The sequence below is a fragment of the Aotus nancymaae genome, unplaced genomic scaffold (genome assembly GCF_030222135.1).
Source record: "Aotus nancymaae isolate 86718 unplaced genomic scaffold, 86718_ANA_hifiasm-v0.15.2.pri h1tg000006l, whole genome shotgun sequence".
Classification (NCBI taxonomy): Eukaryota; Metazoa; Chordata; class Mammalia; order Primates; family Aotidae; genus Aotus; species Aotus nancymaae.
The window spans coordinates 75,762,609-75,775,559 of NW_026988417.1; the positions used below are offsets into that span (position 1 = coordinate 75,762,609).

At 40.0% G+C, this 12,951-nt stretch overlaps 1 protein-coding gene and 1 non-coding gene across 51 annotated transcripts in view; both read right to left on the reverse strand.

The window, feature by feature from the left end:
* SEC31A (SEC31 homolog A, COPII coat complex component) overlaps positions 1–7,103 on the reverse strand; it is an 80,487-nt gene extending 73,384 nt beyond the window's left edge. For 28 of the 50 annotated variants that reach the window (XM_021669627.2, XM_021669624.2, XM_021669623.2 and 25 more), the window contains exon 1: positions 7,014–7,103. The gene's annotated coding sequence lies outside the window, so the exon portion shown is untranslated. Of the gene's footprint in view, positions 1–6,653; positions 6,992–7,013 lie in introns of those variants that run through there. The other 22 variants (XM_064368678.1, XM_064368640.1, XM_064368618.1 and 19 more) reach the window with 3 other exon arrangements.
* LOC135271897 (U5 spliceosomal RNA) lies at positions 643–758 on the reverse strand. The gene has a single exon (XR_010340022.1). It is a non-coding gene; the product is annotated as a U5 spliceosomal RNA (small nuclear RNA).
* Positions 7,104–12,951: the final 5,848 nt, after the last annotated feature.

A 12,951-nucleotide genomic window follows, 5' to 3' on the forward strand; every position in this document is an offset into this window, starting at 1 on the left:
ATTTTTAAAAAATAGGCTTTATCTTTTAGAGCAGTTTTACATTCATAGAAAAGTTCAATGCAAGTACAAAGAATTGCTACACAGTTCTCCAACAACATAACCTCTCTCACCACCAACATTGTATATCCATAATGTTAAAATTCACTGCCAAATATACACTTTATATTTGGCATATATTTACATATATAGATATTTGTGAATATCCTTCTTTGTCTGAAATAATGACTTTTGGTCTGAATTACATCTTTTATTTGCCTTTACATGCATACTTTTGCCCTTTAAAACTACTTTGTTGTCATCAGCTACCAGAATACAGCAACAAACAAACAAACGAACAAAAAACCAACAGATTTTGTTGGTGATCCAAACAAACAAAAATTTTGTTGGTGATCCAATTTAGCTAAGGCTAAATTAGCTAAGGCCATTTAAAATGTACTGATATGACAGACATGGTTAGTCTTAGTTTTACCATATTTTACTTTGGTTTAATATCTTTGGGTAATAAATTTCTTTAAAAGTCTTTCATTGTTGTCTATTTTCTTTTTTGTGCAATTACCATTTTTTCTGATAATTAGGATAATGTATATTTTTATTCTAATATGTTTCTGATTCTTTTTTTTTCTTTTTTTCTTTTTTTAAATCAGCCCCGCAAAAGCAGGGCCTCAAAAAACTGGATTAAGACTCAGAATTGTTCCTCTCCATGGAAATCTTTAGTAAAAGTCGAAACATTTATACAATTTGAAAAGAAACCAGAGTTCTGATTCTATCTTTATAATTGTAATTTTAAATATTTTACTTAATATCATCAATCCTCTATTTTTTTACACAGTAACGACTAACTCCCTACTATGTGCACTTATGAAATTAGCTTGTATAATCTTACTGCCCCCTCACATAACACAGTTACAGTCAATAGTATTATCTTTCTCAGTGTTTACCTTTGAACTGCTAAATATGCTTACAGTTCTACTAACTGATTTGTCAGCTTTAAATGATGTCCTTTGACTCATAGCCACTACAGATATGGCAATTCACAAACTTATTATTCTACCTTCAATTTCGTTCTTCTTCTCTTTTATTAGTTGTATAACCAACCCCTACATTACTGGACATTTAACATTTACATTTTATTCTTTCTTCCTCATTCTGACTTTTGTTCCAGTCTCAGCACTGCAGTTAAACACACATTCAATGCTCTCCAAGAGTACTTTTGCCAATTACCTTACTCAGCTCCAGGGCTTATCCTCTAACATATTCCTTAAGATTCCCTTAAACATATACCCTGAGTCCTCTATTTGCAAACTGTTCATATTTGAAGGAGATTTTACATAGGAAAAAATTAAGACACAGAAAGACAATCTGTACATGTTAGCAAGGGGCAAGGGACAGAGCAAAGATCGGAACTCAGAAGATTAGCTCCAGAGTCCAAGTTCTTATTAATTTCAACAAGTTCAGGTACTCAATTTTTATATCATAGAGGAAAATTAACATTTAGCAGAAACAATTAATAACAAAGCAACCACCATGCATGATGAAATTGAAGAAATGCATTTTAGAAATTGTGTTAGGTAGGGCAAAGTGAGATTAGGAGGCAGGATGTATCACATGGTTAAAAGCATGGTCTCTGGAGTTAATCCTCAATTTGACTACTGGCTCTGCTACTTATTAGCTATGATACTTTGGACACGTTATTTAACCTCCCTGAGCACCAGTTTCTATATTCATAAAATAGGGAAAAGAGTGACCACCTAATGGGATGGTGTGAGGTTTCAATGAGATCATACGTTTTATAATAGGGAGCCAAACAAAGTGCCGAGCACATGGGTTAGTGTTTTTGATAGGTTTGCTATTTTTAAAACTTACTGCTATGATGAGATTAAATAAGAAAACTTTGAGATTATTTGGGGGAAAAAATTCCAACTTTCTAAGATGCAAAAAAGGCACCTATTTTCTTATATGAATTCCCTCTTCTTCCTCTCTGCCAACTGTCTGACCTAATCTTTAATAATAAATTCATATTCCAGCTCCTCCATGAAAACTGCCCTAATGATCCAATCCACACTGATCTAAATACTCCCCTACAAGTTTACATTTGTCAGTACTAGGATTTAAGCATTTTATAAGAATATGCCATTCTATTTTAACTAAACACTTTGTAATAACATTCTATTAGCACATACTGTTTATATATTTTCCAGTTACCCTTTTTTAACCAGCTGCCTTATGTGCTATCTTATCTCACCAACTAGACAAATAATGTCTGTTCTCAAAACTTTTACCCCTTTTTACACTCAAATTGCTAATAAGCATGGTAGGAGATATCCAGAAAGTTTTGTTTGATTTATTTTAAATGTTTATATTTAGGGGAAAACAAGTAGACAAATGAGCTAGAATGACCAGTTTCAGAAAAAACATTTACTTTTAAATTCTTAACTTTTTTTTTTTTTTGAGACGGAGTCTCGCTCTTGTTACCCAGTCTGGGGTGCAATGGTGAGATCTCGGCTCACCGCAACCTCCGCCTCCTGGGTTCAAGCAATTCTCCTGCCTCAGCCTCCTAAGTAGCTGGGATTACAGGCATGCGCCACCATGCCCAGCTAATTTTTGTATTTTTAGTAGAGACGGGGTTTCACCATGTTGACCACGATGGTCTCGATCTCTTGACCTCGTGATCCACCCGCCTCGGCCTCCCAAAGTGCTGGGATTACAGGCGTGAGCCACCGCGCCCAGCCCAATTCTTAACTCTTTAAAGGATCATTTACTATTCAAAAAAGGAGAAAGTATTGTTAAGGGGGAAAAGGTTATAAGATGCCTTCAAAATAATTTCTACAAGTGAAAAACAAAATAGCTGTATTATAAAAATGGAATACAATTCTAATATTTCTAAGAGCAAAACTACAAGGACTACCTAATCCATTAATGCTTGGTTAATGTGTAACATTGACTGAAAGAGAAAGAGATACATTTATAAGAACACAGTAAGTGGGAATTCAAAACATTCACAAAAATTTCTTAGCCTTAGTACTCAATGTTCCACTAGAAGCAGTTCTCCTTATTAACCTGTCCTGAATATAAGGCTTCAATACCATGTTAAAAAAAAAAAAAAGAATCACTATACTACAATAATGGCCTAGAACTATATTATATGCCCTGAATCTTATTAAATAATCTACCTATTGCAATAATTCTCAAAATTACTAAGAATGCCATCAAAATACAGTTTCATCTGGATATATGTGTATTTCCTTCTCTTAGAAATAATCATTCACTTAAGTGTAAATGATTTTCTTAAAAATATGAAAAGGTTTTTTCTTTAAATGTAATTTGTTGTTGTTGTTGTTGTTGTTTTTTAATAGAGTTAAGTTCTCGCTATGCTGGCCAGGTTGGTCTTGAGCTCTTGGCCTCAAGCAATCATCCTGCCTTGGTCTCCCGAAGTGCTAGGATTACAGGCCTGAGCCATTGCGCGCAAAAATAGGAAGAAGTTTTAGATTAAACCATACATACTTCCCAAGCAAGACTTACTTTTAAAACTTTGTGTAATGTTTTTTCAATATTAAACATGATCAGAATTTACACTATGCATACTTGTTTCACTCAATACTATTTTCCACAGAACATAATCACTATGAAAATATAAAAAGAAGGCCGGGCACGCGGCTCACACTTGTAATCCCAGCATTTTGGGAGGCCGAGGCGGGCAGATCACCTGAGGTCAGGAGTTTGGGATCAGCCTACCCAACATGGCAAAAACCTGGCTCTTCCGAAAATATAAAAAAAATTAGCAGGGTATGGTGGCGGACGCCTGTAATCCCAGCGACTTGAGAGGCTGAAGCAGGAGAACGGCTTCAACCCGGGAGGTGGAGGTTGCAGTGAGCCAAGATTGTGCCACTGCACTTTAGCCTGGGCGACAAGAGTAAAACTCCGTATCAAAAAAAAATAAAATTGTGTGGACAATGGCTTCTTCATATATGCCATCTAGAAGAGAGTATTTATTGCACAGCAATTAAGAGCATAGGGTCTAGAGTAGACACCCTCAGTTTAAATTCCAGCTTCACCATGTCCACCTCTGACTTTAGTCATGTAGCTTTATCCATGTACATCTTGCCTCCCCTCTCAGTAAAATAAAGGTAACAGTACCTACCTATAGGGTTGCTGTGAAAAATAAGTAGTATTACTCAGAGTGGTTTGAACAGTGCCTAGCATATATAAATAAATGCTCATAAGTGACAGTTATTACAAACACCACAATTTAAAACGTCTACCACAATGAACCTTCTTAAATATACATGCATTGGCCGGGCACAGTGCCTCAGGCCTGTAATCCCAGCACTTTGGGAGGCCGAGGTAGGCGGATCACTTCAGGCCGGAAGTTCGGGAGCAACCTGGCCAACGTGGCGAAACCCTATCTCTAGTAAAAAATACAAAAATTAGCCGGACATGGTAGTGCACGCTTGTAATCCCAGCTACTCAGGAGGCCGAAGCAGGAGAATCGCTTGAACTCGAAAGGCAGAGGTTGCCGTGAGCTGAGATTGCGCCACTGCACTACAGACTAGGCGACGGAGCAAGATTCCGTCTCGAAAAACAAAAAACAAAAAAAAACAAAAAAGAAAACCTTTATTGAAGAAAATTTATACTCCGGACTAAAACTCTTATTTTTCATGCAACTTTCTCTCAATAATTGCATTCAATTAGGTGGAAATTTTTTTTTCTGCTCATTTTCTAAATGTAAATTTTGTGAAACAATACTAAAACCCAACAGCACTATTCTTTGAAAAATACCAATGTTACAATGCTACATACAGAGCTGACTCATACCTCAGAAAGCAAGTAAAAAGTTTAAAGAGGTAATAGAATCTGAACTTTGACTCCCAAACTAGGTATACAATCCCTAGTTGGCACTGCTTTTAATAAAAATCCATTTTCTGTGGGCAAAATATCACAATAGGGATAGACACAATTGTTCTAGAGGCTTTATTTAGTATTATGAATGTTCCAGGCTCATTTCACTCAACCCAAACCAAATCAAAGGAGAAAGTAACTGTGTACTGGTTACTGAACTAATTGGTGTCATACTAATCTTCAGTATAAAACTTTTTGAGCTGAAATTAACCTAATGACATTTCTAAAAACAATGTAATCAATGCAAATCAATCTAGTAACATCCCCTTACAGGAGTTTTAAAATTGTAAACTTCATGATATTATGTACGTAGAAAATCCTACATGTCTCTTGAGAGCAGGAGCTTGAGACCAGCCTGGGGAACATAGTGAGACCCCCATCTCCATAAAAAAATGAGAGATTAATTAGCTGGGCGTGCTCCACGTGCATATTCCTAGCTACTTCTGAGGCTGAGGCGGGAGGATTTCTTGAGCCCAAAAGTTCAAGGTTATAGTGAGCTATGATTGCACCACTTCACTCCCATCTGGGCAACAAAGAGTGACTCTGTCTCAAAAACAAAACAAAAAACAAAAACCCTACATGTGTGTGTATGTGCATTCTTACATTGATTCCATTAGATTCCTAAAAGACACTGAAATCCCTCAAAGATTATGAATAATTGCTCTTCACAGTTTACAAATTTATTTCTATTCCTATGTTATCAGTTTCAATAAATAATTTGCTTATTTAAAATTAAGCAGTATAATTCTAAATCCACCTCAGATTTCAAATTTAACAAATTGTGGACATATGTAAAATAAAATCACTACAAAACTACAAAAACACTATGAGTTATCCAAAAGTTCTTATGAGCCTACAAAGTTTTCTCTGAACGATAATTAAGGAATAATGAGAAACAAGGAGCACAGAAGAACAACTAAAAAATAAGAGTGGCTGGGAACGGTGGCTCACGCCTGCAATTTCTACACTTTGGGAGGCCAAGGCGCGCAGATCACTTGAGGTCAGGAGTTCGAGACCAGCCTGGCCAACATAGTGAAACCCCGTTTCTACTAAAAATACAAAAATTAGCCGGGCGTGGTGGCAGGCGCCTGTAATCCTAGCTACTCAGGAGGCTGAGGCAGGAGAAATCACCTGGAGGTGGAGGTTGCAGTGAGCTGAGATCGCGCCACTGCACTCCAGCCTGGGTGACAGAGCGAGACTCTGTCTAAAAAAAAAAAAAGGAGAATAAGCTTTTGCCAATCCTTGAATAACCGGAAGCACAGAAAACACAGGACGCTATAACAAGAACAAACCTTTATCGATTTTTTAAATACAGTTATACTGCCCATAAGGACAACCAAATTTCAGTTTTCTATAGTTTGAAAAGATAATTTAGAAGAAATGATTTGGCACAGACTATCAGATCATTGCAACTTCAAAAAGCCCTACGTAAAATTAGTTCCTTAAGCACAAGGAAAAATGTATAACGCCCACAAGTTCAGGCAATATTTTGGTTTATTTTACAACCGCCCCGAAATTTAACATTAGCAAAAACATGTAACACTTAATGAGACTGTCCTCAAAGTACAGGCTGCGCCTGGCGACCACTGTCCTTAAAATAATCCAATCCTAACTAAATGACAGTATACGTCAATTCAAACCTATGAACCTTTAAATCTGGCAACAGTTCAAGTACAATCAAAAAAATCCTAACCAAACTAAAGTCAACCGAAGTAATCCTGAGATTTGTTTCCTTTCCTCACCCTCGGGGACCGCACCTCTTTGTGCACAAGGGTCTGAAAGTCTCCTAACCTCAAACTCCAGTTACCCGCCCGGCTACGACTCCCCGGCAAGTCACTGTCGCCAGCCTCGGGTGGCTCTTGCTCAGCAGTGGAGACGTCGGCGGATGCGGACGGGCGCGATCACTGGAGTCCGGGCGCGATCACTGAAGGAGTCCAGACGCCAGGCGTTGTTCCGCCGGGCCCGAAACCAAGACCAGCGGCGCGCCGTCACGAAAGACCGGGCCTCCGGCTGGCGCGGAGCAGCGGAGACCCAGGCTGGGGTCCTAGTTTTGGCCTGGGCTCAACCTCAAGGCTTAAGGACCGGCGAAGAGGACAAAAAGCAACGGGCGGACGCACCTGGCAAGGACCTTCGGGAGCCAGGTCCTGCGTTAGTGCAGCGTCGGTCGGACTCTCCCAGCATTCGCCGCCGCCCCTCCTCCCCAGCCAGGGCCACCTACACGTTGGGCTCCAACGTGGCAGCCGCAGCCACGCCCTGCCGCCCGACACTTCCGGGAACGACATCTCTCCCCGCCCACCCCGACGCATGGCCCGCCGGGGGACTTCCGGGATTGGCGGTAGGCTAGGACGCAGGATACGGTTCTGCGCTTTGAGCCGCTCCGCGGTCGTCGCGTCCGCGCGAATGTAGGAACTCCTTTCTCAGGGGCGGCGCATAGAATGTGGATGCGGTAGCCAGGACTAATGGGTAAAGGAAAAGTCCTGCACGGTGTCTCCGTCCGGCCAAATGACCGCCGTGACCCGCAGGAACGCCACGTAGTCGTGTGAGGCATCGGCCGCCCCTGGCGACACTGCCCGCGCCAAACCGCTTGGAAAATCGGGCTGCAAGGGCTTTATTGCAATTGTCACTGAGTTCTTAAAATTACCCACTTGATTCTACATTCTGGCGTTTTGAGACATTCTACAGAGCGAACTGGGCATACCCAAAGGCTACTGTGGACAGAGGCATAGATGGGGTGTTATATTAATTCCAATTAGTATCCTTTCATACTTGTTACTATCTCATGGTACTATTTGAGACCCATTAGCACTCGCCTTCCGCCACTGTTAACCTTACTAGTTTCCCCAGAGCCTCAAATCTAATTAGATGCGTTGCCTGGGTGTACTTTTAGTATAGGGAGGAATTATTTTACAGCGAAGTAAAGCCAAAGGAAAATCACTTGCTAAATTACCAGAATCTGGATTCAACCCAGGTCTCCTGACTTTTCGACAAGTTCTTTTCTCATTACACCTAGCATTCAAAGCCAACTCTCCTACCGCCTTTCTTTCCTAGATGCCTGGAAATAATGTTTGTCTTTTGTAAACAAAAAGACAAGTAAAATATGGCAAACACTCCTTAAGGACTAGGGAGTAGAAACATTTTTGTACTCACTGCAGCCTTCCCAGTGCCTTTTCAGTCTTATCTTGTGGTTCGACTGTAAAAGCAAAAGTTTATTTCTGTAGGATTGAAATCAGCTCTAACAGATTACAGTTGACTTTTGAAAAACATTGTTAGGAGTTAACTCCAGTCAAAAATCAGCAAACTTGAGCCTGGTGCGGTGACTGACACCTGTAATCCCAGCACTTTGGGAGGCTGAGGCAGGCAGATCACTTGAGGTCAGGAGTTGCAGACCAGCCTGACCAACATGGTGAAACCCCATCTCTACTAAAAATAAAAAAAATTAGCCGGGTGTGGTGGCACAAGCCTCTAGTCCCAACTACTTGGGAGACTGAAGCAAAAGAATCACTTGAACCCGGGAGGTGGAGGTTGCAGCAAGTCGAGATCCGGCCACTGCACTCCATCCTATGCGAAAGAATGAGACCCCATGTCAAAAAAAAAAAAGTTTGGCTCTTTGGGAGGTCGAGGTGGGTGGATCACTTGAGGCCAGGAGTTCAGACTAGCCTGGCCAACATGGTGAAACCCCATCTCTACAAAAAATACAAAAATTAGCCAGGTGTGATCGTGTGTGCCTGTTGTCCCAGCTACTAGGGAAGCTGAGGTGGGAGGATCAGCTTGAACCCCGGAGGTGGAAGTTGTAGTGAGCCAAGACCGTGCCACTGCACTCCAGCCTGGGCAACAGAACAAGACTCCATCTCCAAAAAAAAATCAGCAAACTTCTGACTCCTCCAAAATAGAACTACAAATAGTCCCTACTGTTGATGGGAAGTCTGATAAAATCGATTAACATACATTTTCTATGTAACATGAATTATATAGCATATTCTTCCAATAAAGCTACAGGAAAAAAATTCAGAAAATCATAAATATATTTACTGTAAGCAGATGTAGATTACCATAAAGGTCTTCATCCTGGTTGTCTTCATATTGAGCAGGCTGAGGAGAAAGAGAAGGGATTGGTCTTGCTGTCTCTGATGGCAGAGGCAGAAGAGAATCTGTGTATGTGGACCCACAAAGTTCGAATCCCTGTTGTTTGAGGGTCAACTGTACTAGCCTAGCTTAGAGCGGTTAGTTTCTAGTTATGTTCTAGAGGCTTTAATTTATGGCTGCAAGACGAGTTTACCCAGAGATGGTAATAAAAATCCCTGACTTAAAAGTGGGACTATCACTTGGGCCGAAAGAAAACATTAAAGGCCTGAACTGTTTTCTATTGTCTCATCCCCCAAATACTCCCTGCTATCTTCCAAGTCTGCACTGATGTGGAAAAAGCATTCATTAGAACTTCCATATTCCCAAAAATCAGTGATTTAAACAGCAGTTACATTTTCTGGTTTCATTTAATACAATCTCACAGTGCAACAGCATGTTCCTATTGCATAAGTTGGCAAACTCCCCCCACCTCCCCTTTTAGTTACTATGAGTTAAGAATGGTTTTTATATTTTTAAGTAGGAAAAAAGGCAAAAGAAAAATATTTCATGACATTAAAATTATATGAAATTCAAATTTTGTTGTCCGTAAAATTTTATTAGAACATAATGATTTACATATTGTTAATGGTTAATAGTTTACGTTATTGTTTACCGCTGCTTTTGCAATACAAACTGAGTAGTTCCAATAGAGGGCATATGGCCCTCAAAGCCTAAAATATTTACTATATAGCCCTTAACAGGAAAAAGTTGTCAATCTTTTTTTTTGAGGTGGAGTTTCTCTCTTCTTGCTTGGGCTGGAGTGCAGCGACGTAACCTCAGCTTACTGCAACCTCCACCTCCCGGGTTCAAGCGATTCTCCTGCCTCAGTCTCCCAAGTAGCTGGGACTACAGGCACGCACCACCATGCCCAGCTAATTTTTTGTATTTTTAGTAGAAACAGGGTTTCAACATGTTGGCCAGGATGGTCTCGAGATCTCTTAACCTCATGATGTGCCCACGTTGGCCTCCCAAAGTGCTGGGATTACAGGTGTGAGCCACCAGGCCAAATCTGTCAATCTTTATTACTTTTGCCAGAAATTGATTAATACTCAAAAGTCCACTATAAGGCACAGTATTATAAAAATTGTATTTCAAAGCTTTTGATATGGCAATACACAAAAGCATATGAAAAGTAAATGTTAGGGCAGGTGCAGTAGCTCACACCTATAATACTAACGCTTTGGGAGGCTGAGATGGGCAGAACACTTGAGTCGAGGAGTTCAAGACCAGCCTGGGAAACATGGCAAAGCCTCAACAACAAAAAATTAGCTGCACGTGTTAGCACGCACCAGTAGTCCCACCTACTCAGGAGGCTGAGGTAGGATTGCTTGAGCCCCAGAGGTGGATATTGCAGTGAGCCACAATCATGCCACACACTTCAGCTTGGGTGACAGAGCAAGATCCTGTCTCAAAAAAAAAATGTTAAATTATAACTGATTATCACACAGATTAAAATATAGCTGTTTGTAGAGTTGATGTGCATATTTACATCTGGTTAAATATGCAGACTCCCTAGCTTGTTTTTACTTGCAAGGAGTCCTGCCTTTCAGCATGAAAGCTGAAATTATGCAATGTTATCTTAATCTATGCAAAAATTTATGATTGTTCTGTGACTTTAAAATTTGCTAGACTAAAAACTCTCCTGGCCAAGCATGATGGCTCGACTGTAATCCAAGCACTATGGGAGGCAGAGGTGGGCAGATTGCTTGAGCTCAGGAGCTCCGGACTGGCCTGGGCAGCACGGCAAAACTGTCTCTAATAAAATACAAAAAAAATTAGCTGGGTGTGGTGGTACACACTTATGGTCCCAGCTCCTTGAGGGGCTGAGGTGAGGGGATCGCTTGAGCCCGGGAGGCGGAGGTTGCAGTGAGCCGAAATCTTGCTACTGTTCTCCAGCCTTGGTGACAGAATAACACACGGTCGCAAAACAAAACAAACCTCTCCTGCTGTTGGCTATAAATTTTTTTTTTTTAATTGTACTTTTTGGCCAGGCGCGGTGGCTCACGTCTGTAATCCAAGCACTTTGGAGGCCAGGGCGGGCGGATCACCTGAGGTCGGGAGTTCAAGACCAGCCTGACCAACAGGATGAAACCCAGTCTTAAAAAAAATAAATAATAAATAAAAATAAAATTGTACTTTTTTCTAATAATGTAAAACTAATATTTAGTATACTAATTTTAGTAATATAAACTATTAGAAACATTGAAACACTAAAATATTTCTTTACAATTTATCAAGAGTAGTTTGAACAGTGCTTGTCTTATCACATAACTTACAAGTGAGCATCTTTCCTATGCCTTGGCAAATTGTCACTACTCTTTCCTAACTTTGGGTCAGCTTCCAAAGGTTTATCCTTTGCATTTTCAAAGTAATGAAGTATCCGAGAGCTCCTTTAATGTGAAGTTTTTTTGCTGGCATCACTTCCTGAGACATGGTCATTCTTTACCTCACAACCACTTTATGTCTGTAAATTTGACTTTGCTAAGTTCCTCTGCTACATTATCTAGAACTGCCTCTTTAACACAGCAGTGTCAACATTCCCACAGTCAGCTCTACCTTCTGTAACATTCTATCTGAAGCTTGCAGCTTCAAGAGATAGCTTAACATAAATTCATGCCAACTTCTGAAATGATGAACCCACCTTTTACTGGTAGTAATATATTCTCTTTCAGTCTTTTTCTAATTACCATTTTCTTTCAATGCAGTAACTTAAGGTTATCACTTTGGCCTGAATGCTAGTCAAACTGATTGGGATTTGTTTTTTATTAGTCTTCAAACAAGTAATGTTCCATTTCAATCACAAACAGCTTTCTGTTTCTAGTGCAATGAAGCAACTTTACCTTTTTACATTTATCAGACTTTTTCAATAGGTTTGTTTTAGTTTCATGCAGGTCTGGGTCTCAACCTATCTTTGCTGTCACCACTTTCAAATCTTTTAATCACATCCAATTTCACTTCCAGCATTATCACTTTTCTTTGGTGCCCTGTCCTTTGCTGACCAATTACCTCTTTTGGTCATCCATTTTATAAATGGTCACAAGGTTAACACTACTATGGGGTCAAAGAGGCAACACTACTATGCACTTTGTGCTTTGCTATCTGTGCATCAACTGAACAGATGATCAGTAATGAATCACCAACAAACTTTGAAAGTAATGTAACTGGCATATGCGTATGGCATATCATAATGCCTATCTTTCTTTTTTTTTTTTTTTTGCACAATAACTTGTGGACTAAAGAGCTAGCAGCAGAATTTATGTACATTTTCTCAATACTGTGGTAATGGAAATATTAACCACATTGTTGGACTGGTTTAACTGTGGTAATTCATATTTATGCATATTGGAACTGTGCAAAGCAAGGACTACTTGTATCTAAAAAGAGAAAAACTCCTTATTAGTTCACAAAACAGTTAACTTTTAATCCAATTTAGTTAACTACTATCCAGGCCTAATCCTAAATAAAAAAAAAACTGAATTGCTCACTTGAGTTAGAAGAATGTTTGGAGAGAATTTAATGCATAATTCTTCATATTAGGATATGCATAGCACAAAACCATTCTAGTGTTTTTTTTAGAGACAGGGTTTTGCTGTCACCCAGGCTGGAGTGTAGCAGCAGTGATCACAGCTCACTGTAGCTTCAACATCCTGGGCACAAGTGATCCTCCCACCTCAGCCTCCCAAGTAGCTAGGACTATAGGCACACACCACCGTGCCTGGTTAATTACTTTTTGGAGAGACAGGTCTCGTTTTGTTGCCTAGACTGGTCTGGAACTCCTGGCCTCAAGGGATCCTTCTGTTTTGGCCACCCAAAATGCAAGGATTATAGGCATCAGCCTCCATGCCCAGTTGATATTCTTTCAGGAATTCAGATCCCCTCCCCTCATTTCAATAGTCTTTAGGTCCGCAAAGAGTGAAGTTGTAGACAAAACAA